Genomic DNA, 24,801 nt, shown 5'->3' on the forward strand with positions numbered 1-24,801 from the left:
CTTCCAATTTCCCCCAACTCCCTTCTCTCTAACTCCCCATGTCCTCCATGCTATTTGTTATGCTCCACAAATAAGTGAAACCGTATGCTAATTGACTCTCTCTACTTGACTTATTTCACTCAGCAAGATATCTTCCAGCCCCGTCCATGTTGCTACAAAAGTTGGGTATTCATCCTTTCTGATGGAGGCATAAGAAATTCGACCATTCTCTTACACCGTACACAAAGATAAACTCAAAATGGATAAAAGGCTTCAATGTGAGACAGGAATCCATCAGAATCCTACAGGAGAACATAGGCAGTAATCTCTTTGATATCAGCCACAGCAACTTCTTTCAAGATATGTCTCCAAGGGCAAAGGAAACAAAAATGAAAATAAACTTTTGGGACTTCATCAAATTCAAAAGCTTCTGCACAGCAAAGGAAACAGTCAAGAAAACAAAGAGGCAACCCACAGAATGGGAAAAGATATTTGCAAATGACAGTACAGTCAAAAGGTTGATATCCAGGATCTATAAAGAACTCCTCAAACTCAACACACACAAAACAGACAATCATATCAAAAAATGGGCAGAAGATATGAACAGACACTTCTCCAATGAAGACATACAAATGGCTATCAGACACGTGAAAAAATGGTCATCATCACTAGCCATCAGGGAGATTCAAATTAAAACCACATTGAGATATCACCTTACACCAGTTAGAATGGCCAAAATTAGCAAGACAGGAAACAACATGTGTTGGAGGGGATGTGGAGAAAGGGGAACCCTCTTACACAGTTGGTGGGAATGCAAGTTGGTGCAGCCTCTTTGGAGAACAGTGTGGAGATTCCTCAAGAAATTAAAAATAGAACTTTCCTATGACCCTGTCATTGCACTACTGGGTATTTACCCCAAAGATAAAGATGTAGTGAAAAGAAGGGCCATCTGTACCCCAATGTTTCTAGCATCAATGGCCACGTTCGCCAAACTGTGGAAAGAACCAAGATGCCCTTCAATGGATGAATGGATAAGGAAGATGTGAACAGCAGAATTTACTATAGTCCCTGGCACCTGGCCTGCCCACTCAGAATCTCTGGCTGAGATGACTCATGAAGGGTTTTTCCTGCCAAAGCCAGTCTGCAAAGGCTAGAAGAAGGGTTCTTTTTCTTTCTTTCTTTTTAAGATTTCATTTATTTATTTGGCAGACAGAGATCACAAGCAGGTGCAGAGAGAGAGATCACAAGTAGGCAGAAGATGAAGGAAGCAGGGTCCCTGTTGAGCAGAGAGCCAGATGTGGGGCTCAATCCCAGGACCCTGGGATCATGACCTGAGCTAAAAGCAGCGGCTTTAACCCACTGAGCCACCCAGGCACCCCAAAGGGTTTCTTTTTCAAATGGGCAGACAGCAAAACAAGGCCTCAAAAAGATCGCAAAGAATCAAGGAAACATGATACCACCAAAGGAATGAGATAAAGCCCCAGTTACTGGCCCTAAAGAAACGGAGATCTTACTACCTGACAAAGAATTCAACATAACTGTCCTAAAGAAAGTTCAGTGAGCTAAAATAGAACATAGACAACAAAATGAAATCAGCAAAACAGTATATCAAAAAACTTTACAAAAAAAAGCAAAAATTCATGTGCCAGGGAGATAGAAATCATCTATGCTGCTCAAAAAATTGTCTTATTTCTTTATATATTACATTATTGTACATTTTAAAGTTGTGTTTTCAAAGACTATGTAACTATTTTTGAGACACTCCTAAATCAGAGTACTATATGGAATGAAAACAAATTTAGAATTCTTTGAATAAAACAAATGTTCAATAGTAAAATAAGCTTATCTCAAAGTATCTAGATTCTAAGCAATTACAGTATTAATTCATAGTGTTTTAAATTCTAATTTTAAAACAGTTTTTCTGTTGTACAAATGAGAACTTCCTTAAAAATGTCTCCTCATGTTTTCATTCTTTCAGTCTAATGCAGTTGGAGTTTGAGAAAAACAATATGAGAATTTAAGAGGCATAAATAAGAGCAGCAAACCAGAGACGACTCAGATGATCAGAGCAGAGATTACCATGGGAGATAAAATGTGTTTAACTGTCTGACTCTTGGTAGTGCTGGGATGGGGGTTTTTGTAAGGGGGAAGAACTTACAAAATCATACTAAAAGGAAATACCAATGTAAAACCACAACATATTTAATCTTTAAATGTAAATAATTCAGTGTGCATGTACACATGTAATACTTTATGTTTTTATCTACTAAAAAAGCCTAGAAATTATCTATAATAATCACCCCATGAGTAATAAGCATCTGAGTATCCAGACTGTGATCTTGAAATAACATTTCCAAGTGAAAGATACCAGAACTTCTTAGAAAATGACTGATTTCAGTGAAAGAAATGTACTACTTGAGCCAAGAGTACCTTGTCTTACTGGATAATAAGGAAGCTATCAAATGTAAGTCAAAAAGTACACAAAGAGCCAAAAGTACACAAGAGCCAGTTTGAAGAGTCTCCCACTGACCAAATATGGAATAGTTAAAGCTTTAGTACGGAGAACTGTAATGCATTGAAGAATATAAATAACATTTAAAATCATGGGTTTATAAAAGTATTTTAAAAATAAAAATATGGTTCATATGTACAATGGAGTATTACGCCTCCATCAGAAAGGATGAATACCCAACTTTTGTATCAACATGGATGGGACTGGAGGAGATTATGTTGAATAAAATAAGTCAAGCAGAGAAAGTGAATTATTGTATGGTTTCACTTTCTTGTGGAACTTAAGGAATAACATGAAGGACATTAGGAGAAGGAAGGGAAAAGTGAATTGGGGGAAACTGGAGGGGGAGACAAACTATGAGAGACTGTGGACTCTGAGAAACAAACTGAGGGTTTTGGAAGGGAGGGCATGAGAAGATGGGTGAGCCTGGTGGTGGGGTATTAAGGAGGACACGTATTGCATGGAGTACTGGGTGTGGTGCATGGACAATGAATCTTGGAACACTAGAAAATTAAAATAAACAAATAAATACATAAATACATAAATAAATGTAAACCAATAATCACCTTCTGAGAATGACAGTGAAGGAATTCATCATCTTAAAAACTTACATAATGCTGGGGGAGGGGGTTTGGGAGAAGCGGGTGGGATTATGGACATTGGGGAGGGTATGTGCTTTGGTGAGTGCTGTGAAGTGTGTAAACCTGGTGATTCATAGACCTGTACCCCTGGGGATAAAAATATATGTTTATAAAAAATAAGAAATTTAATTAAAAAAAACTTACATAAAGGGAAAAAATTGATAAGTTATTCTTCATAAAATCATACATACAGCTAATAAATCATACAGCTAACAAACTAAAATGAAGTGATATAATTATAATATCACATTTATTTTAAGCCCAACTGAGGTTAACAGATCTAGGCACTAAGCATCAATGGTTGTTAACCACTGAGAGCAAAACCAACAGAGAGCAGAAACAGAGAGCAAAAACCAAACAATGTGTGTCCAAAGATATGGAACACAAGTCTGATTAAGACTTTTAATCAAAGGGGCGCCTGGGTGGCTCAGTGGGTTAAAGCCTCTGCCTTCGGCTCAGGTCATGATCCCAGAGTCCTGGGATCAAGACCCATATCAGGCTCTCCACTCAGCAGGGAGCCTGCTTCCTCCTCTCTCTCTGCTTGCCTCTCTGCCTACTTTTGATCTCTGTCTGTCAAATAAATAAAATAAAATCTTAAAAAAAAAAAGACTTTTAATATAATAGGGGTGCCTGGGTGGCTCAGTGGGGTAAGCCTCTACCTTCGGCTCAGGTCATGGTCTCAGGGTCCTGAGATCGCGCCCTGCATCGGGCTCTCTGCTGAGTGGGGAGCCTGTTTCTCTCTCTCTGCCTGTTTCTCTCTCTGCCTGCCTCTCTGCCTACTTGTGATCTCTCTCTGTCAAATAAATAATAAAATCTTTTTAAAAAAATACTTTTAATCAAATAAAAAAAAGACTTTTAATGCAGCTGCCAGTTTGTAACAATTGCAGAAGATAGAGGAACATGTTGAACTATACTGTGAGTATACAAGATGAACATATAAAAATCAATTGTATTTCTGTACACTAGCAATGAAAAATTTGAAAATAAAATTAAGAAAGCAGTTCCATGGACAACAGCATAAAAATACAATAAAATACTTAAGAATAAATTTACCAATAGAGGTACAAAACTTAGTCTCTGAAAACTCAAAACATTATTTAAAAAACTTAAAAAACCCCAATAATAGAAAGACATCCTCTGTTTACAGATCTTTTCTTCTTCAGAGTCAAAGAAGTGCAAATTCCCATTCTTTATCCTTGAAAAAATTTTTAAAGATTTATTTATTTGAGGAGAAGGGGCAAGATGGTGGAGAAATAGGAAACTCTATTCAACTGGTTCCCTATAGTGAGCTAATTATCTACCAGAACACTCTGAACACCCATGAAATCAGCCTGAGATGTAAGATTATACATTTCTGGATCTCTATGGGGGCAGAAGACACCAGTGGAGAGGTAAAGTAGAGTGGGAATGATCAGACTGATATCAGAGGATAAACAGAAGGGGGAGGTATCCAGCAGAACAGACCCATTGTGAAGTAATATCCCAATATGAGAGTGCTCTGTGATTGGGGACCAACATTAATTTGGAGTCTGGTTAAAAGCACTCAAAAAGAGCAAAAGATCTTAAGGGCAACTTGTGGAATCAGGTGGTCATGGGCATGGGCCTAAGCCCACAAACAAAGGACAGCCACCAACGGTGACCATCCATACCAGAGAGAGTGCAGCGAAGCCTCCAGGCCCTGGTCCCCCATAATTTTAGACAAGCACTCCTGAGGGCAGCTAGGTGAAAGAGATTCCTTACATACAGAGGACAGTCCATCAGAATAACATTAGCCCTGTCCACAGAAACCTGGCAAGCCAGAAATGGCTGACAAGACATATTCAGGGCACTAAATGAGAAGAACATGACCCTCAACTCTATGGTCAAATAATCTGCGACAAAGCAGGAAAAAATATCCAGTGGAAAAAAGACAATTTCTTCAATAAATGGATTCATTCAAAATGGATGATGAGATAAAGAGCTTCCAGGACTGACAAGGTTTAAGAGTATGTGACCACCAAGCTGGCAAAAGAAGGAACCCAAGAGTGATGTAGAACAGAAATTTACAGAGACAAGCTATAGAAACAAGGACTTCACAGGCAACATGATGTCAATAAAAATGCATCTTTCAAAAATTACTCTCAATGTGAATGGCCTAAACGCTCCCATAAAACAACACAAGGTTGCAGAGTGGATAAAACGGCAGGACCTGTACCATATACTGTCTACAATAGACCCATCTGGAACCTAAGATAATCCAGATTGAAAGTGAAGGGATGGAGAAGCATCTTTCATGCCAATGGGCCTCAAAAGAAAGCTGGAGTAGCGATTCTCATATCACAGAAATTAGATTTTAAACTAAAGACTGTAGTCAAAGATAAAGAAGGACACTATATCATTCTTAAAGGGTCTATCCACCAAGAAGTTCTAACAATTGTAAATATTATGCCCCCAATACAGAAGCAGCCAACTATATAAAACAACTGTTAATCAAGATAAAGAGTCATATTGATATGAATACATTAATAATAGGGGATCTTAACATGCCACTCTCAGTAATAAACAAATCATCCAAGCAGAAAATCCTAAAGAAACAAGAGCATTGAATGACACATTGGACCAGATGGACCTCATAGATATATACAGAACATTCCACCCTAAAACAACAGAATACTCATTCTTCTCTAGTACACATAGAACATTCTCCAGAATAGACCACATACTTTACTACAAAGCTGTGATCACCAGCTCAGCATGGTACTGGCACAAAAACAGACACAAAGAGCAGTGGAACAGAGTAGAGAGCCTGGATATGGACCCTCAACTCTATGGTCAAATAATCTGCGACAAAGCAGGAAAAAATATCCAGTGGAAAAAAGACAATTTCTTCAATAAATGGTGCTGGGAAAATTGGACAGCCATGTATAGAAGAATGAAAGTCGTCCATTCTCTTACACCATACACGAAGATAAACTCGAAATGGATAAAAGAACTCAATGTGAGGCAGGAATCTATCAAAATCCTAGACAAGAACATAGACAGTAACCTCTTTGACATCGGCCACAGAAACTTCTTTCAAGACATGTCCCCAAAGGCAAAGGAAACAAAAGTGAAAATGAATTTTTGGGACTTCATCAAGATCAAAAGCTTCTGCACAGCAAAGGAAACAGTCAAGAAAACAAAGAGACAACCCACAGAATGGGAGAAGATATTCGCAAAAGGATACTACAGACAAAGGGCTGATATCCAAGATCTATAAAGAACCCTTCAAACTCAACACACACAAAACAGATAATCACATCAAAAAATGGACAGAAGACATGAACAGACATACAAAATAAGAAAGAAGACATACATATCGCTCACAGACACATGAAAAAATGTTTATCATCATTAGCCATCAGGGGAGATTCAAATCAAAACCACACTGAGATACCACCTTACACCAGTTAGAATGGTCAAAATTAATAAGACAGTAAACAACAAGTACAGGAGAGAATGTGGAGGAAGGGGAACACTCTTACACAGTTGGTAGGAATGCAAGTTGGTGTAGCCACTTTGGAAAACAGTGTGGAGAGTCCTTAAGAAATTAAAAATAGAGCTACTCTATGACCCTGTGATTGTACTACTGAGTATTTACCCCAAAGGTACAGATGTAGTGAAAATACGGGCCACCTGTACCCCAATGTTCATAGCAGCAATGGCCACCATCGCCAAACTGTGGAAGGAGCCAAGATGCCCTTCAATAGAAGAATGGTTATAGAAGATGTGGTCCATATATACAATGGAGTATTATACCTCCATCAGAAAGGATGAATCCCCAACTTTTGTATCAACATGGACAGGACAAGAGGAGATTATGCTGAGTGAAATAAATCAAGCAGAGCAAGTCAATTATCATATGGTTTCACTTATTTGGGGAGCATAAGGAATAACATTAGGAGGTGGAGAGGAGAAGTGAGTTGGTGGAAATCAGGAGGAGACAAACCATGAGAGACTATGGACTTTAAGAAACAAACTGAAGGGTTTGGAGGGGTGGGGGGTAGGGGGTTGGGTGAGCCTGGTGGTGGCTATTAAGGAGGGCACATTTGTATGGAGCACTGGCTGTGATGCATAAGCAATGAATTTTGGATCACACACCAAAAAATTAAATTAAATTGAATTAAATAAAAAAAAAAACAGTCTTCCATTTACTGTAATATTTGAATAGTTGATTTCATGATACAGATACAGTTTTGAATGCTTTTTCTTATGCAGTATTATATAATAAACATTTCCATCCTGCTAAAAAAAAAAAGATTTATTTATTTGAAAGAGAAAGAGAGACTTTATGAGCAGGGGGAGGGTGAAAGAGAGAGAGGAAGAGAGTCCTCAAGCAGATTCCTCATTGATTGCAGAGCCCCACACAGAGCTTCATTCCAGGACCCTTAGATAATGTCCTGAGTCAAAATCAAGAGTCTGCCACTTAACCAACTAAGCCATCCAGAGGGCCCCCAAACTGCTTTTAACATAATAAAATAAATAGAAAGAAAACAAAGGACTAATTCCTTATAATAGCTCCTAGAAATAAAAATGAAAGCTCTAAGATCTTGGTAGATTTATAAACAAATAGAAAAAAATTAAAATGTGATCAAACATTTTGCCTTTTATTGAAGAAGTCTTATTTGTTTAGAATTCTTACTAAAATGAATGCAAACTAGTACAATCATTCTGGAGAAAAATGATTGCATTAAGAGATTGACAAATATTTTTATGCTCTAATCCAGTAATTTGCATGCTTTTCTGAGTCTTCTAAACAAAGAGAAGGTTTTTATATACAAAGAAAATTACTGTGTACAATATTCATCATAGCTGTATTTAAAAAAGAATTAGAAACAATTCAATAGGGGAATACAAAAGCAAAATATGGTATAGCACAGGGATATATTATATAGTCTCTAAAAGAAAAGAAAACAAAACAAAACAAAAACAACCATCTTCAAGAATATTTAGTAACACGGAAAATTATTTAGGTTAAAATATTAAGTAAAAATAATCAGAATAAAAATATCTGTACAGAATGCCGATGATATAAATATGCATGGAGGCGTACCTGGGCAGCTCAGTAACTTGGGTGTTTGCCTTCAGCTTGGGTCATGAACCCAGGATTCTGGAATAAAGTCCCACTTGGAGCTCCCTGCTCAGCAGGGAGTCTGCTTCTCTACCCCTCCCCTGGCTGGTGCTTTCTCTCTCTTTCTCTCTTACTTTCTCACTCTCTCTCCCACATAAATAAGTATAATCTTTTTATAAATAAATAAGTAAATAAATAAATATTATGCATAGATAAACACAGGAAAATGTTAATCAAAGTACTAATAGTGGTTACATTGTAATGACTAGAGGAAATCCAGGTGATCATTTTTTTTAAACACAAATACCTCTATATAATGACTACATACTAAATATAAAGTACAAAAAGAAAAAGAAACAAAAAATGGAGTTTAAAAAAATGACATGAAAAATAACCTGCTTAAACAAAAAAGAAAATAAGAAAAATAACCTGCTAATGCCCATAATATACAAAATATGTAAAGAGCCCAGATGTCCATCAACAGATGAATGGATAAAGAGTATACCTATATGTGTATATATACACACATATATGTATATGTTTACACACACACACACACAATGGAATATAACTCAAACCATCAAAAAGAATGAAATCTTACCACTTACAATGATGTGGATGGGACTAGAGGGTATTATGCTAAGTGAAATAAGTCAGAGAAAGACAAATATATGATATCACTCATATATGGACTTTAAGAAACAAAACAGATAAACATAGTGGAAGAGAAGGAAAGATAAAATAAAATGAAAACTGAGAGAGACAAACTATAAGAAACTCTTAATTATAGGAAACAAACTAAGGATTGCTGCAGGGGAGGAGAGTGGGGGGCTGGAGTAAATGGATGATGGGCATTAAGGAGGGCAATTGATGTAATGAGCACTGGGTATTGTATGCAAATAAAATTTTCTTGACCTGTTGCTGGAGTAAATGTCTAAGTATTTTTTCTTTTTTTAAACGATTTTATTTATTTATTTATTTGACAGAGAGAGAGAGTGGGAGGGAAAGAGAGAGCTTACAAGCAGGGGGAGGGGGAGAGGGAGATGCAGACTCCAAACTGAGGAGAGAGCCCGATGCAGGGCTTGATCCTAGGACCCCAGGATCTTGACCTGAGCTGAAGGAAGATGCTTAACCAAATGAGCCAACCAGGCACCCCAGCATTTTTTTTTCAAGATAATCTCTCCAACTTTATGTTTAAAATGAATATTAGTTTATAATTTTGAGAACATCAAGAAAATAAGCTTTCCTTTCCAGATATGATTATTAAAGGAATGTGCATAAATCTGATGCATAACTCCACAAATCATTGCTAAAATTCTAAAATTATTATACTAGGCAGAATTCCATTTTTCAGCAATCACATGCACTGTAAGAAAAATCAAAACCAAATGTTAGTGATTCATTTATACTTACATCATTGATTTACTGAATCCACTTTTAAAAGAGATTTAGTAATTTAGAAACTTGTAAGTACCTTTCATGAGCTTATATCTTCCTCTTGTCTTATTATATTATCTCCAGGACTCTAATTGCTATCTCACAGTTATAAAGAATTTGATTTATAGCTGAAAAATTCCCTCTTAAAACACAATTTTCATTATTCAATCTTAATTTATTTCATGAAAAAGAAAAAGCAAAGGTTAAAAGTGCAAAATGAGTCAAAATGCTTGTCATATTGGTTGAATAATATTATAAAAGACAAATATACAGCAAACTGCATTTTAAACTATCTCTCAGAGCTTGAGAGAGGAATACCTTTTTCCTTTTTGTTGAGGCTACCAGCACTTTGATAAGTGAAGAAATGCCTAAATAACTCTATAAAAACTGGATATTTAAGTATTTAAATATGACACATAAATTGTGCTATTCTGAAGATACTTAGGAGATTTATAAAATATCATTTGAACACATGAGAAGGGTAATATGGCCCATTATGGACACAAACATGATAAAGATCATTTTCATTTATAGTCAGAGTATCTCTGAATTGCATATAAAACATAAGTATATGTAAACTTCATTTTGAGTGTAAAACTTACAGATACAGCACCAGGTTTTAGCCCAGGATAGCTGGCTCCAAGGCAACTGCACTTCTTACCCATGGTAGAGAAGACTTTTAGGGAATAAAGCTTCCTGACTAACAATAACATTGAAAATGTTTCCCAGACTCTGCTAATCAAGAGATTAGAAAACAATTTTCAGTTTTGCTCACAAAACAAGACCCAAATATATGCTATATACAAGAGACAACCTTAAATCAAAATGATCAGAGAGGCTAAAAAATATAGAAATGAATTTCTGCTTCCAGGAAGATGAAATAGGTATCTATTCCCCTATTTCTTCCACTAAGTACAACTAAAATCCTGGAGCCTTACATATAAACGAACTGTAAAAAGTCTCTGAAAGGTTTAAAGAGGGAGGCAGACTGACTAGGGATCTCCAGACCTAAGTAACAAATGGAGGTGTGTTCCTTGGGTTTTCTTTTCAGCTCATATATCCCAGACTTGGCACTGAAACAAAACAAACAAAACAACAACAACAACAACAACAACAACAACAACAACAAAACAGAAACAGAAACCTAGAAAAGCCAAAAGGCATGGATAAAACAAACACCAAAACAAATAAACACACAAACAAAAACCCTGCTTTCTCTAGCAAAAGGACCAGGAAAGGGGCAGCATAGCAAGGCAGGAATGTATAGACAATAAGCACTCTATTCTTGTCAAACAACACAGAAAAGAACTGCGGCTCACCCTCACCCATGCCAGAAAAGGCCTACTGGGGAGTCTAGACTTGCACCTTCATGTGTTTTTCACACATACCAAAGACTATAAAAGATGTCAAGAGTAATTAACTTGTCATCTATAATAGAATTCATGCATACTGTTTGCTGTCAGGCCCCCAAATTCTGGACCTCTTGCCTACTTGTACCTACTCACCTCATGAAGGTGCCTTTGCACCAGATCTGTGAGATGTGACAAATCTCTCTCGTTTACGGGATAGCTTGTTATAAACCTTGCTCTCCAGACCCACCTTGCTGCCCTCCACGTTCCAAAATTACACTCAAAATTATAATAAAAAGTATAAAAAAATAATTCAAAAGTTAAATGGGCTTTAACTTTTTATTTCCCATTTGTTTTTAAAGTTACTGAAACAATACCATTTTTACTAGACTACTTATTGAAAGGAGAGGGGAAAACGCAGAAAAGAAATAGAGCTAATACTCAACACATGCTGAAAACCACTACCACTAAATATTTGAGAGTTATTTGCTTGCATAAGGGAAACTTCACTGAGGTACTGAAAAATAACTTTCAAATAATATTACATAACATTACCAAAAATTGGGAATTAGAGTAGAATGCTTATGCTCTGATCATGAGAGATTTCTCAAAGAGATCCAGACATAGTGTAATGTCTCTTCAGGAAATATTGTATTAAAAGGTATGGTTAAAGTTCTCAAAACAAATTAATGTCATATTTTATTCTAATAAAGTATTTTGAATTTGAAAAGCAATGCTATATTTGTATCATCTGCTTAACTAAGAGATGACTTTGGGATAATATCTTCATAGAAAAAGAAAAATTGCTTTATGGTTTCTTGCAAAAAATAGACAAATTGGACTTCAAGAAAATTTAAAAATTTTGTGGATCAAAAGGCAATATCAGGGTGCCTGGGCACCTGTGTGGCTCAGTCCGTTAAATGTCTAACTCTTGATTTTGGCACAGGTCATGATCTCAGGGTCATGAGATCAAGCCCCGCATCATCTCCATGCTCACCAAAGAGTCTTCTTGACATTCTCTCCCTCTCCCTCTGGCCCTCCTCCTGCTTATTCTCTCTTTGTGTGTCTCTCTCTCAAGTAAGTAAATAAATCAAATCTTTAAGAGATTCTCTCACCTCTCCCTCTGCACCTCCTCCCTCCCCCCTGCTGATACACACACACTCTCTCTCTCAGAAAGACAGAAAGAAAGAAAGAAAGACAGAAAAACAAAGCAATGTCAATGGAGTAAAAAGGCAACTGCAGAGTGCAAGAAAATATTTGCAAATATATACACATATACAAAGAAAAACCTAATTCAGAAATGAGAAAAGGACTTCAATAGACATTTTCAAAGAAGATAAACAAATGGGCAATAAGCACATGAAAGGATAATTAATCATTAAGAAAATACAAATAAAATGCAAATCAAAACTATGATGAGATTCCATTAAGATGACTCCTTAAAAAGACTAAAATTAAAATTAAAAAAAAGAAAATAAGGAAGCAGAGAAATTAGAACCCAGTATACTGATGTTGGGAATGTAAAATAGCTGTAAAATGGTCCAGCTGCTATGAAAAACAGTATAGCAGTTCCTCAAAAGATCTGAGTTATTATATGATCCAGCAATTGTACCTTGGAATATATACTCAAAATAATTGAAATTAAGATCTCACAGAGATATTTGTTTACATATCCACATTCATACAGCACTATTCATGATAGCTAAAACATGGATGCAACCTAACAATTCATAGATGGATGACTGGATAAGGAAAAAATGTATGTCCATACATATAATGGAATACTATACAGTCTTAAAAAGGAAGAAAATTCTGACACACGTTGCAGCATGGATGAACCTAAAGGATATTATGCTAAGTGAAATAAGACAGACACAAAGAGGAAAAATACTGCATGATTTCACTTATATGAGTTACAGAGTACTCAAAATCATAGAAACAGAAAGTTAAAATATCTGTGGGATATCCTGTAAGTAGTTAGATGTCAGGCGGTCAGAGGAGTGGACTGGGCTAAAAGTAAACTTTAAATAAACTTTAAACTCGGCAGATCCCCAAATAAGTAATTTACCCCTCTACTCTTACACTTTTTTATATCTTGATTTTTAGTATCTCATCCATTGCATTTTCCAAGTTCCCAAAGACTTTCTTACCCAAGTGCTTTTGATTCTACATCTAATTAAATGTCAATAACTTTTCCCAATTCCAACTGTTACTCACTCCTATTTGTCTCACTGGGTCCCTGAAATGCTTCCTCAGGGAACTTCATGTTTTTCATTTCTCCTCCCTCCCCATAACCTTGCCTCCAAACTGCTCCCAATGTTAATTTTTTTTCACTGTTCTTTTCTTATTTCTTACCTAGTTGGTGTCATCAGTGACTCTTCATCAACATCAGGATAAAAATCTCTATTTCTTAGCATGATCCTGCTTACTTTTGCTGTCTTTCTCTCCAAGGACAAGGGCCTTTTAATTATCTTTGTTTTTCTTAATATAACTTTTGGTAAAGAAATCTCTTAAAAATGTTTTTCAAGGGGCATCTGGGTGGCTCAGTGGGTTAAAGCCTCTGCCTTCGGCTCAGGTCATTATCTCAGGGTCCTGGGATAGAGCCCTGCATCAGGCTCTCTGCTCAGCAGGGAGCCTGCTTCCCTCCCTCTCTCTCTCTCTCTCTCTGCCTGCCTCTCTGTCTACTTGTGATCTCTGTCTGTCAAATAAATAAACAAAATCTTTTAAAAAAATGTTTTTCAAGAGAAGGAATAAAAGAACAAGTATTTTCTCTAGTAAAAAAAATATTAATTTGTGCTTGATCTTTTGCCCAAGTTTAGAAAACCTTCACACCCCACACCACACTGCTGCTCTCCACTATCTTGACCTAACATTTACCTATTTGCTTTTCCATACCCAGCTCAAGTGTAATTTCCTACAATCTACCTTTACTTTCTCCCTTTCAAAAAGAGTAAGTATTTTCCCACTCTCTGGTTCTAATATACTTTACCATGGTGATGTTATTTCACTCAGCAACAAGCAACTATAACTGATTTGTTTACATATATTCTTTCTTAGTGGGCTTGAGAAGAGAGACTATATTTCATTCAATTCATATATTCCCAAAGCCTGACCTAGAAATTAGCATGTAGTAACAAAGAAGGGGTGCAACAATTGATTTTTTTGAAGATTTTTAAAAATTTATTTGACAGAGAGAGTACAAGCAGGCAAAGTGGCAGGCAGAGGGAGAGGGAGAAACAGGCTCCCTGTTGACCGAGGAGTCTCATGCAGAGCTTGATCCCAGGACCCTGGGATCATGATCTAAGCTGAAGGCAGATGCTTAACCAACTGAGCCAACCAGGCACCCCAGCAATTGATTTTTCAATGAATAAAGGAATAAATTGATAAATTGAACTATAAGAAATTCAGAATGGAGTTTCATAACATATGCCACTAGTATAGCTAGTGTATATTATAATAAATACTTTCAAATATTCTAACTATTAACATAGGTAAATTTTTTTACTTGGCTTGCTATACTTTCAGGAAATGAAGAATAATTCTATGATCAATAAATTTAGAACCCTAAGAAATATTGAAAACCTGTTGAAAATATTCAGAAAACTTCGAACTAATCACAACAAGGAGAGTAAGCTACAGTAAGGAATTAAAACAAAAAGAAAAAAATATATTTCTCTGGGGGTAAAAAAAGAAAGACTCCAATTCTATCCAAACATAAGATTAAAACATACATTTTTCAAATTCAAAAATCTTGTTTATGACTTCAATTATTTTTCTAAATTTCTATGCTTCTCATCTTGGAACAGAAATAGAAGTCTCAGTGTACAATTTCATAGTCTAAACACTTAATTAGTTTAATTGCTAGACCAAACACATTGAGCTATGATTTAGATCAGGATGTAAAAATTTACCCAAAAGTAACTCCAACTGCCAACTTATAACAAATCAGTGGATAATAAGTATTTGGGATCTGGGCATGCATAAGCTTTGCTTTGAGTAGTCCAAGATTTGATTTTAAACAGGACACATTTTTTCAATGGTAAGTCAAAATGTTTTTACAACAAAGGAGAGAGGGGTATTAGGGAGGTTAAGAACAAAAGGACATAATGCCTGGCACATTGTAGATGGTAGAAAAAATTTTGCTAAGTAGATCTATTGATTATTTGTGATTGACTAAAATAGAATAAATCTATGTTATTTCCTATTTGATATGCCTTATATAACAGAGAGGATTTGAGAAAAAACCATTACTCACCAGAGTGACCTTTTTTTTAAATGGAATGACTGTATTAACTCCTTATCTTATGGATGAATATTATAAAATTATTCTTTATGAGAACAAATCATTTCATATGGAAGCTATACAGGAAAGTGTTACTTGACAATATTTTATATATATATATATTACATATATAATATACATGTAATATATACATATCCTTATGCATTACATATATATATCTCATAAGTTCACCTTTCAAATGTCAAGGAGGAAATGAGAGTTGAGATAGTGCCCACAAGGAGATTAAAGAAAAAAAAAAGTAGATCCAGATTTAAGGAAAGAATCTATTTTGGTGAGGCTACAGAACAAATAAGGAAGAGAGAACCTCTTCCTTAAGAAGACTCCTATAACTGATACAAATATCTGAGCAAACTTTTACTACATCTCATGATTTTGCCCAGTTGAGGAGACAAGATCTTGATCACCACCCCCCAACCTTCAAACATGCCTTAAGATGAAGTAGCTTTATATGGACCCCTTCCATTCCAGAATTCTTTAAAGAGCATGCCCTACAAAGCTCTAGGGGGCTCCTCAGACTGATCTTGTCACACTAGGACATTAATTTCTTTTTTTTTTTTAAGATTTTATTTATTTATTTGACAGATAGAAATCACAAGTAGGCAGAGAGGCAGGCAGAGAGAGAGGAGGAAGCAGGCTCCCTGCCAAGCAGAGAGCCTGATGTGGGGCTCCATCCCAGGACCCTGAGATCATGACCTGAGCCGAAGGCAGAGGCTTTAACCCACTGACCTACCCAGTCGCCCCTAGGGCATTAATTTCTTAATTAGCTTTCTAAGAGTCCAAAGCCAAAACAGGTAATTAATTCATCCTCCCCACTTGGCTGCCTTCTGTCTTTTTTATTTCCATCACAGGGAAAATGAGGAATCAAAAAGACCATTTAGAGCCCCTGCTGTAACTTTTGATTTGTCTGTAAATGGCCTTGGAACAAAAAGAACTGCCAGGAAGAAAATCTAAGGAAATTTTAATAGGCATTTGACATTCAAATCAGAAAACCTGCTTATACTTTTCCAGAGCTTAAGAGCCAAGTTCCAAGAAGAGTCTAGAATGGTTTTTCCCTTCTCCCAGGGTGGCACAACTCATTGCCAAGAGTGAACTTCTCAGCCCATGATTTCTCCCACAGGGGAAAGTGAGAACATTTCTCCCAGTGGGAAAGCACCTAATTTCTCCAGCTGTGTAGGACACTGTAAAACAGGCCCATCTCTTTCTTACCCTACCAAGAATACTAAGTCATAAACTGCATGGCCAGTGGGCAATGAGCATCTGGAAGAATAGCAAACCAGAACTTAGAAGGAAATATAGCAAAAACATGCAGATACTGCTAACTGCTTTGCAGACTCCATCAAGAAGCCCACCCATCAAGACTTTGTGGTTGCCTCTCCTGCAGAGCCCCACAACTGGCCCATGGGCTTTCCCAGTGCTTCACACATGTCCCACCTTACATACACACACCCCATGGCCAGCTCCCTATGTGTGCTTCCAACAGCAATGAGTGTGCTTTTGTAGATAGGCAGTGAGTGTGTGCTATCTCCAGGGTTAGGAGAAAGGACATAAACCTGAGCATTCAGCACTGCCCTAGAAAGTAAATTAGAGGCTGTCAGTACCTGCCCCAGCTTTGCAGCATCCAGAGAAGGCATACAATTTTGAGAAGGACCCTGAGATCATGACTTGAGCTGAAACTAAGAGTCAGACACTTAACTAACTGCACCACCCAGGCACCCCAAACCTCAGAAGTCTTAATAGGGAAGTACAAAAGCAGAATTTTTGTGTGAAGTTTACGTTGTTATCAACCTAAAATAGACTGAAACCTACAGTAGATACAAAAATATAAAGAGAAGAGAATCAAAACATACCACTACAGAAAATTAGTTTTAAAAAAAGTAAAATAAGAAACAAGGGAACTACAAAACAGCCCAAAACAACCCAACAAAATGGCACTCACTAGTAAATCCTTAACTCTCAAGAATTACTTGAAATATAAATGGATTAAATTGTCCAATCAAAGGGTATAGAATGGCCAAATAAATAATAACAAAAACAACAACAAAAAAAAAGACAACTATATTCTTAAAGCAGTTCATTTCAGGGGCACTTGGGTGATTCAGTCAGTTAAACGTCTACCTTCAGCTCAGGTCATGATCTCAGGGTCCTAGGATCAAGCCCTGCATTGGGCTTCCTGCTCAGTGAAGAGTCTGCTTCTTCCTCTGCCTCTCCCAACTTGTACTCATGCTTGATCTCTCTCTCACTCTCTCTCTCTTTCAAATAAATAAATAAAATATTTTTTTAAAAAGGCAAATTCATTTCAGCTTTAAGGACACTTAAAGGCTCAAAATGAGAGAATACAAAATTATATTTCATGCAAGTGGAAAACAAAAGAGAGCAGGGACAGCTAAGCTAATACCAGACACAGTAGAATTCAGGTCAAAAACTACAACAAGGGACCAAAAATATCATTATATAATGATAAAGGGGTCAATTGATCAAGAGAATAAACCAGTTCTAAATATTTATGCACCCATTAGAACACTTAAATATATTAAGCAAATACTAATAGATTTGAATAGAGAAATAGACAACAACCTAAGAATAGTCAGATTTAATACCCCATTTCCAAAATGGATATATCATTCAAACAGCATATCAATAAGGAAATATTGGATTTAAACTATACTTTACAACAAATGGACCTAACAGATATGTAGAGAATATTTCATTCAACAGAAGCAGAATACACATTCTTCTCAAGCACATGAAAAACGTTCTCCAGGATAAGTGATATATTAAGTCAAAAAACAAGACTTAGCATATATAAGAAGATTGAAATTATATCAATCTTTTTCTGACATGATGATATGAGACTAAAAACCAGTAACGGAAAGAAAACTAGATAATTCTCAAATATATGGAGGTTAAACAACATGGTATTGAACAACCAATGGATCAAAGAAGAAGGCAAAAGGAAAATGAAAGATCTTGAAACAAATAAAAATGGAAACACACATTCCAAACCTTAAGGAATACAATAAAAGCAGTGCTAAGAGGGAAGTTTACATTAATAAGTATGTACATTAAGAAAAAAAAAATCTCTTAAACAGCTTAACTTTATACCTCAAGGAATTAGAGAAAGATTATACCATGTCCAAAGTTAAGAGAAGGAAGGAAATAACAAAGATCAGAGCAGAAATGAATGAAATGCAGACCAGAAAAATAACAGGAAAAAAATCAGCAAAACTAAGTTGGTTTTATAAAAAGATAAATTGGTAAACATTTAGTTAGACTAAGGTATAAGAGAGAAGAAAGCTTTTCCTCTAAAATCAGGAACAAGACAAGGATCTCCACTGCTGCCACTTTTGTTCTACATAGTATTAGAAGTCCCAGCCAGAGTAATTAGGCAAGAAAAAGAAATAAAATTCATCCAAACCAAAAAGAAAAAAAAAGTGTACCTGTGTGCAGATTACATGATATTAGATTTAGAAAATCCTAAAAACTCCATTAAAAAAAAAACTGGTATAACTAACAAATTCAATAAAGGCTCAGGATATAGAATCAACATACAAAAATCAACTGTATTTCTATACACTAACAAAAAACTTTCTGAAAAAGAAAATCCCATTTATAATAACATTAAATACAATAAGAAAAATTTTGGGATAAATTTAATCAAGGGTTTAAAAGATCTATATACAGAAACATAAAGGCATGGATAAAAGAAATCAAAGATATTTATTGAAACAAATGAGAAGATATTCTATATTTATAAATCAAACCAATTAATATTGTTCAAGTGTTTATACTCTCCAAAGCTCTCTATATATTCAATGCAATTCCTATTAAAATTCCATTGGTATTTTTCACAGAAATAAAGCAAGCAATCCTAAAATTCATGTGGAACCAAAAAAACCCCAAATCCCCAAAGAAGTTCTGAGAAAGAAAAACAAAGGTAGTGTCATCAGACATTCCTGGCTTCAAACTACATTACAAACTTTTCAAATTATATTACAGTAATCAAAACTCTATGGTACTATTATGAAACCAGACACATTGATAAATAGAACTGAGGTCACAAAATAAAACTATGCATTTGTGGTCAACTAATACTTGATAAGGGAACCAAGAATACCCAATTGTGAAAGGATAGTCTTTTCAATAAAAGGTGCTGGGAAACTGGATACTTAAAGGAAAATAATTAGATTGGGTCCCTATCTTAATGCATCACAAAAATTAACTTCAAATGAATTAAAGATTGAAATGTAAGACCTAAAACTGTAAAAATCCTAGAAGAAAACTTAGAGGAAAAGTGCCTTGACATTAGTCTTGGCAATAACTTTTTGAATACAACATCAAATCACAAACAAAGGCAAAAAATCAACAAGTGGAACTGCATCAAACTGAAAAGCTTGTGCATAGCAAAGAACCATTAAAAGGCAATATATGGATTGGGTGAAAATATTTGCAAATCACATATCCAATAAGGGGTTAATATCCAAAACATACAAGGAATTCATGCAACCTAACAGGAAAAAAAATCTGATTAAAAAGTGGGCAGAAGAACTAAATAGATATTTTTTCCAAAGAAACCATACAAATGGCCAACAGGTGCATACATCACATCACAGGTACAAAATCATAATGAGATGTCCTCTTACACCTGTTAGGACTGCTACTATAAAAAAGACAAGTGATAATATGCCTCAGCAAGGAAGTAGAGAAATGTGAATGCTTGTGCACTATTAGTGACAATGCAAACTGGTACAACCACTGTGGAAAAGTATGGAGGTTCCTCGCAAAAAAAAAAAAAAAAAACTACCCTATGATCCAGCAGTCACACTTCTGGGAATATATCCAAATGCAATGAAAACACTACCTCAAAAAGCTATCTGCTCCTCAGTGTTCATTGTAGCATTATTCACAATAGCTAAGACATGGAAACAACTTAAGGTTCCATCAACAGATAAGTATTGTAAGAGAAAGAAAATGTGAGATTTTAGATAAACAAAAAAGAAGGAAATATTGCCATTGTTGATAACTTGAATGGACCTTGATAGCATAATGCTAAGTGAAATAAGTCAGAGAAAGGCAAATACTATATGACAGGGGCACTGGGGTGGCTCAATTATTAAGCATCTGCCTTCAACTCAGGTCATGATCCCAGGGTCCTGGATGGAGCCCCGCATTGGGTTCCCTGCTCAGCAGAAAGCCTGCTTCTCCCTCTCCCTCTGCCCCTGCTTGTGTTCCCTCTCTTGCTGTGCATCTCTCTCTGTCAAAATAAATAAATAAAACATCTTTGGGGAGCCTGGGTGGCTCAGTGGGTTAAGCCGCTGCCTTCAGCTCAGGTCATGATCTCAGGGTCCTGGAATGGAGCCCCACATCAGGCTCTCTGCTCATCGGGGAGCCTGCTTCCTCCTCTCTCTCTGCCTGCCTCTGCCTGCTTGCCATCTCTCTCTGTCACGTAAATAAATAAAATCTTTTAAAAAATAAATAAATAAAATAAAACATCTTAAAAAAAAGAAAAAAATACTGTATGATACCATTTGTATGTGGAATCTAAAAAAGCCAAACTTATAGAGAGAGTAGAATGGTAATTTTCAGGGCCTGGGAGGTAGGGATAAGTGGTAAGATGTTGGTCAAAGGATACAGATTTCCAGTTACAAGATGAATAAATTCTGGGGATCTAATTAGTTGTGACTCAAATTAGTACCACTGGATTATATTCTTGAAAGTTGCTGAGAGAGTAGACATTATATATTTTCAACACACACACACACATACAGACACACACACACAAAATATAAATATGTGTTAACTAACATTATTGCGGTAATCATTTCAAAATACATAATGTACTGAACTATCACATTGTACACCTTAAACTTAACACAATGTTATAGGTCAATTCTATCTCAATAAAGCTAGGGGTCAAATGTTTTTCCACTGGAAGATTATAGTTTTATGGGACAAATAGCGTCTACAAGGGAAAAAAAGTTAAAGAAAAGTTAAAGAAAATTCAATAGAAAAAAGAAGCACATTTTTAAGAATTTAATTCTTCAGCATTCACTTAAAAATGGCTTTTCTCAAAGCTATTTTATGAAATGAGGTTCCTAACTATCTCTTTCCCCCATGTAATTTTTAGTATTTGATCCTATTTTTTTTTAACATATTAGGGGTTCCAGTACACTAAATCCAAGAGGATTTAGTTTGGCTCTAGTTAGAAATTTCAAGCTCAAGTAATCTGCCTCCTACTGAGCTTCCTTTTCTCTCTCCTGTTTTCATTCTTCTAGTGGCTTTTGACTCTAATCTCTTAACAACGAGAAAGAGTTGACTTTCATTTGTATCTTAAAACGCTTTGGAGATAATGACAAAGCCACCAAAGACTGGGTGGTTTTAAAGAAAGATTCCATGAATGTTAAGTTATTTAGCAAAGCAAACCAAGATTATACCAAAAAAAAAATCAATCTATAAATTTATAAATTTATTTACTTATATAATTTATAAATTTATATATAATTTTTATATATTTATTAATTATTTATTATTATTGAAATGTTAATTTATAGAAATTTATAATTTATAAATTTGTTGATAAATTAATTTATCAATAAATTTAGTAGGGCCTGTCATGTAAGCTCTCTAGAACTTCAAAAATGATGTTAAAGTACTTTAAGAACCTAAAGTATCATGTGCACCAATCTAAATCATCACATAGAAACTGAAAAAGAAATCCTTGAGACTGAAAATTTTAAAAATAAAGATAAAAAAATACATTCAGGAAAATCTGGAAACAGTTGGTTTTCTTGTACCTTTGTAAAAAAAAAAAGTCACACTTTAAAAAACCCAGATTAATTGCAACTCCATCTGGTACAACTGATATGTGGTTTTTGGGCTATCAGTGAGGTGAGGTCCAGAGCCAACCACCAAGAAGGAATACTTGAGATGTCTTTATTTAATAAACAAATAGTTTATTAAAGCAGAGGGACAGGACCCATGGTCAGAAACAGCTGCACTGCAGTTGTGAGGGGTGTCTGATTCTATATTCTGGGATTGGGAGAGGTAAGAAAAAAGGAGGACTCAAGGGGTGCCTGGGTGGCTCAGTGGGTTGAAGTCTCTACCTTTGGCTCAGGTCATGATCCCAAGGTTCTGGGATCAAGCCCCGCTTCAGGCTCTCTGCTCAGCAGGGAGCCTGCCTCCTTACCCACACCTCCTACCCCCCACCCCCCACCCCCCATCACCCCACCCCTGCCGCCTGCCTCTCTGCCTACTTGTGATCTCTGTCTGTCAAATAAATAAATAAAATCTTTAAAAAAAGAAAAAGAAAAAAGTAGGATTCAAAAGGATTTTCATATGTTCAAGAAGATTTACAGGACACCAGAGGCCTAGCCATTGTCAAGTTAAGGTTGTTTACCCCTCTAGTAAGACATTAACATTTAGGTAGTTGGGAACTTCTCAGAGGAACATTACACTCTGCCCACTTCAAGTATCTGTCAATAGGCTGCAGATTATAAAGACATTGAACTGTATCTATATTTCTTTTTGGCATCTAGGCTATTGACAGAAATGCTTTGTTCTTATAAGCTGGTAAGACATTTGTAAAAGTGAGGGAGACTCCTGTTCTGCAGGAATGAGATCTCGGTAAGTTAACTGTTTTTTTCCTTCATCCAGGAGTACCAGAGGAATGTCACATATATCCCATCGGGGTTTGGGAGGGTTGGGGTGTCAGCTTCTGTTTGTCCTCAGTTTGCCTTCTGTTCCCTCATCACAACCACTTCTCAATCTCCCCTTCTACAGCCAAGAAGTATTAACTCCTATAACAAAAAGACCTACCTGATGTTGACAACGTGCTTATCTCCAATATGTATTATATATTATATAATATTACATTTATTATATAATATTTTCAAAATATCACTGTGAAAGGATAATAGAAGTCATGTAAGACAAAAAATTTTAATTAACATTTAGAGATAATACAATGGGAAAGTCCCAGGAATGCAAAATACATTACATTTATTTTCTGTGGGCTTCTCAGTTTTTTCATGTTTTCAATAGTTTGTTCTTTGAGAAATACATCTTAGAGTCAAGAGTATATTCCTGACATCCCTCATGGTCTGAGTTTAAAATCCCAAATCCATGTAGCCACTCCTTATATAGCTTTATATGTGCAGCATTGCAAATATGTGTTGGTCAGTCTGTCCTCTTTAAAGCAAGAATAGTAATATTAAAAGGCTTTAGAATAGGGAAAATAGGTGCAAATATGAGAACACTTATTGCTGCACAAGACACCTGTGCAGTGGATCAAAATACAGTCTATAAGAGAAACTTAAAAAGATGCTGTTTTAATATAGGGGAAACTATATCCAATGGAAGCAGCTGGATAACCTGGTTTTCCGTCTTTTCACATAAAATCTGCTTGTCAATTTAAAAACCACATCATGATCATTATTAAAAGAAGTTCAACCAAATTATCAGAACATAAAAACCAATACATTAATGAATAACAAACTCTGAGGAAAAGTAACAGAACACATGACCTACCTATTTCTCATTTATATCCATACCTTGAGGTTGCATTGTTAGTGTGACCTTTTTACGAAAGGGAAGAAAGGAAGGAAGGAAAGAAGGAAGGAAAAGGTGCTATTATGTTTGTAATCCAGAACTTTATGGATACATTTAATGTTCAGGAAACCATGGATTTCCTGTTTTGCAGTTATGTCCAATATCAACCAGCCAGGACTGAGCATGTATAGCTCATCTTTCCTCGCTTTAAAATAATGGTTCTTGGGGTGCCTGGGTGGCTCAGTCAGTTAAACATCTGCCTTTGGCTCAGTTCATGATCCCAGAGTCCTGGGATCAAGCCCCTAGTTAGACTCCCTAATCAGCAGGGAGCCTGCTTCACCCTCTGTCTGTCTCCACCACTGGTTTCAATAGTGCTCTTTCACACACACACACTCTCTCTCTCTGCCTCTCTCAAATAAATAAAATTCCTAAAAATAAAATTTTAAAAAAGATATAATGTTAGAAATCAGCCCCAAACTTCAGCAAAAGTATAAAAACATCTAAGAATAAAATTAAATAGAAGCCTACATGATCTCTCTGGAAGAAACTTTAACATGTTCCTGAAGGACACAAGGGAAAATGGAAACAAGTGGAAAGTTTATGTCCTAAGGAAAGCAGATTTAACACCACAATAAACATCTAGCAGGACATTTAAAAGGTATTATTAAGTTCCATGGCTCAGTTTAATTTTGCTTAAATTCATAATAGTATAAACTTAACCACTGACATTAAAACTATTTCTTACAGGAAAAAAAATCTGCTGTTTAAAAAAATAAAACAAAAAATAATAAACATGGTGATTCTCAAGTTCACATAGAAAACTAACAAAGAGGGGCACCTGGGGGGCTCAGTGGTTAAGCATCTGCCTTAGGTTCTGGTCATGATCCCAGGGTCCTGGGATCAAGTCTTGCATTAGGCTCCCTGCTTGGCAGGAAGCCTGCTTCTCT

Source organism: Mustela putorius, unplaced genomic scaffold (genome assembly GCF_011764305.1).
Source record: "Mustela putorius furo isolate JIRA1106 unplaced genomic scaffold, ASM1176430v1.1 tig00003834_pilon_pilon_pilon, whole genome shotgun sequence".
Taxonomy (NCBI): Eukaryota; Metazoa; Chordata; class Mammalia; order Carnivora; family Mustelidae; genus Mustela; species Mustela putorius.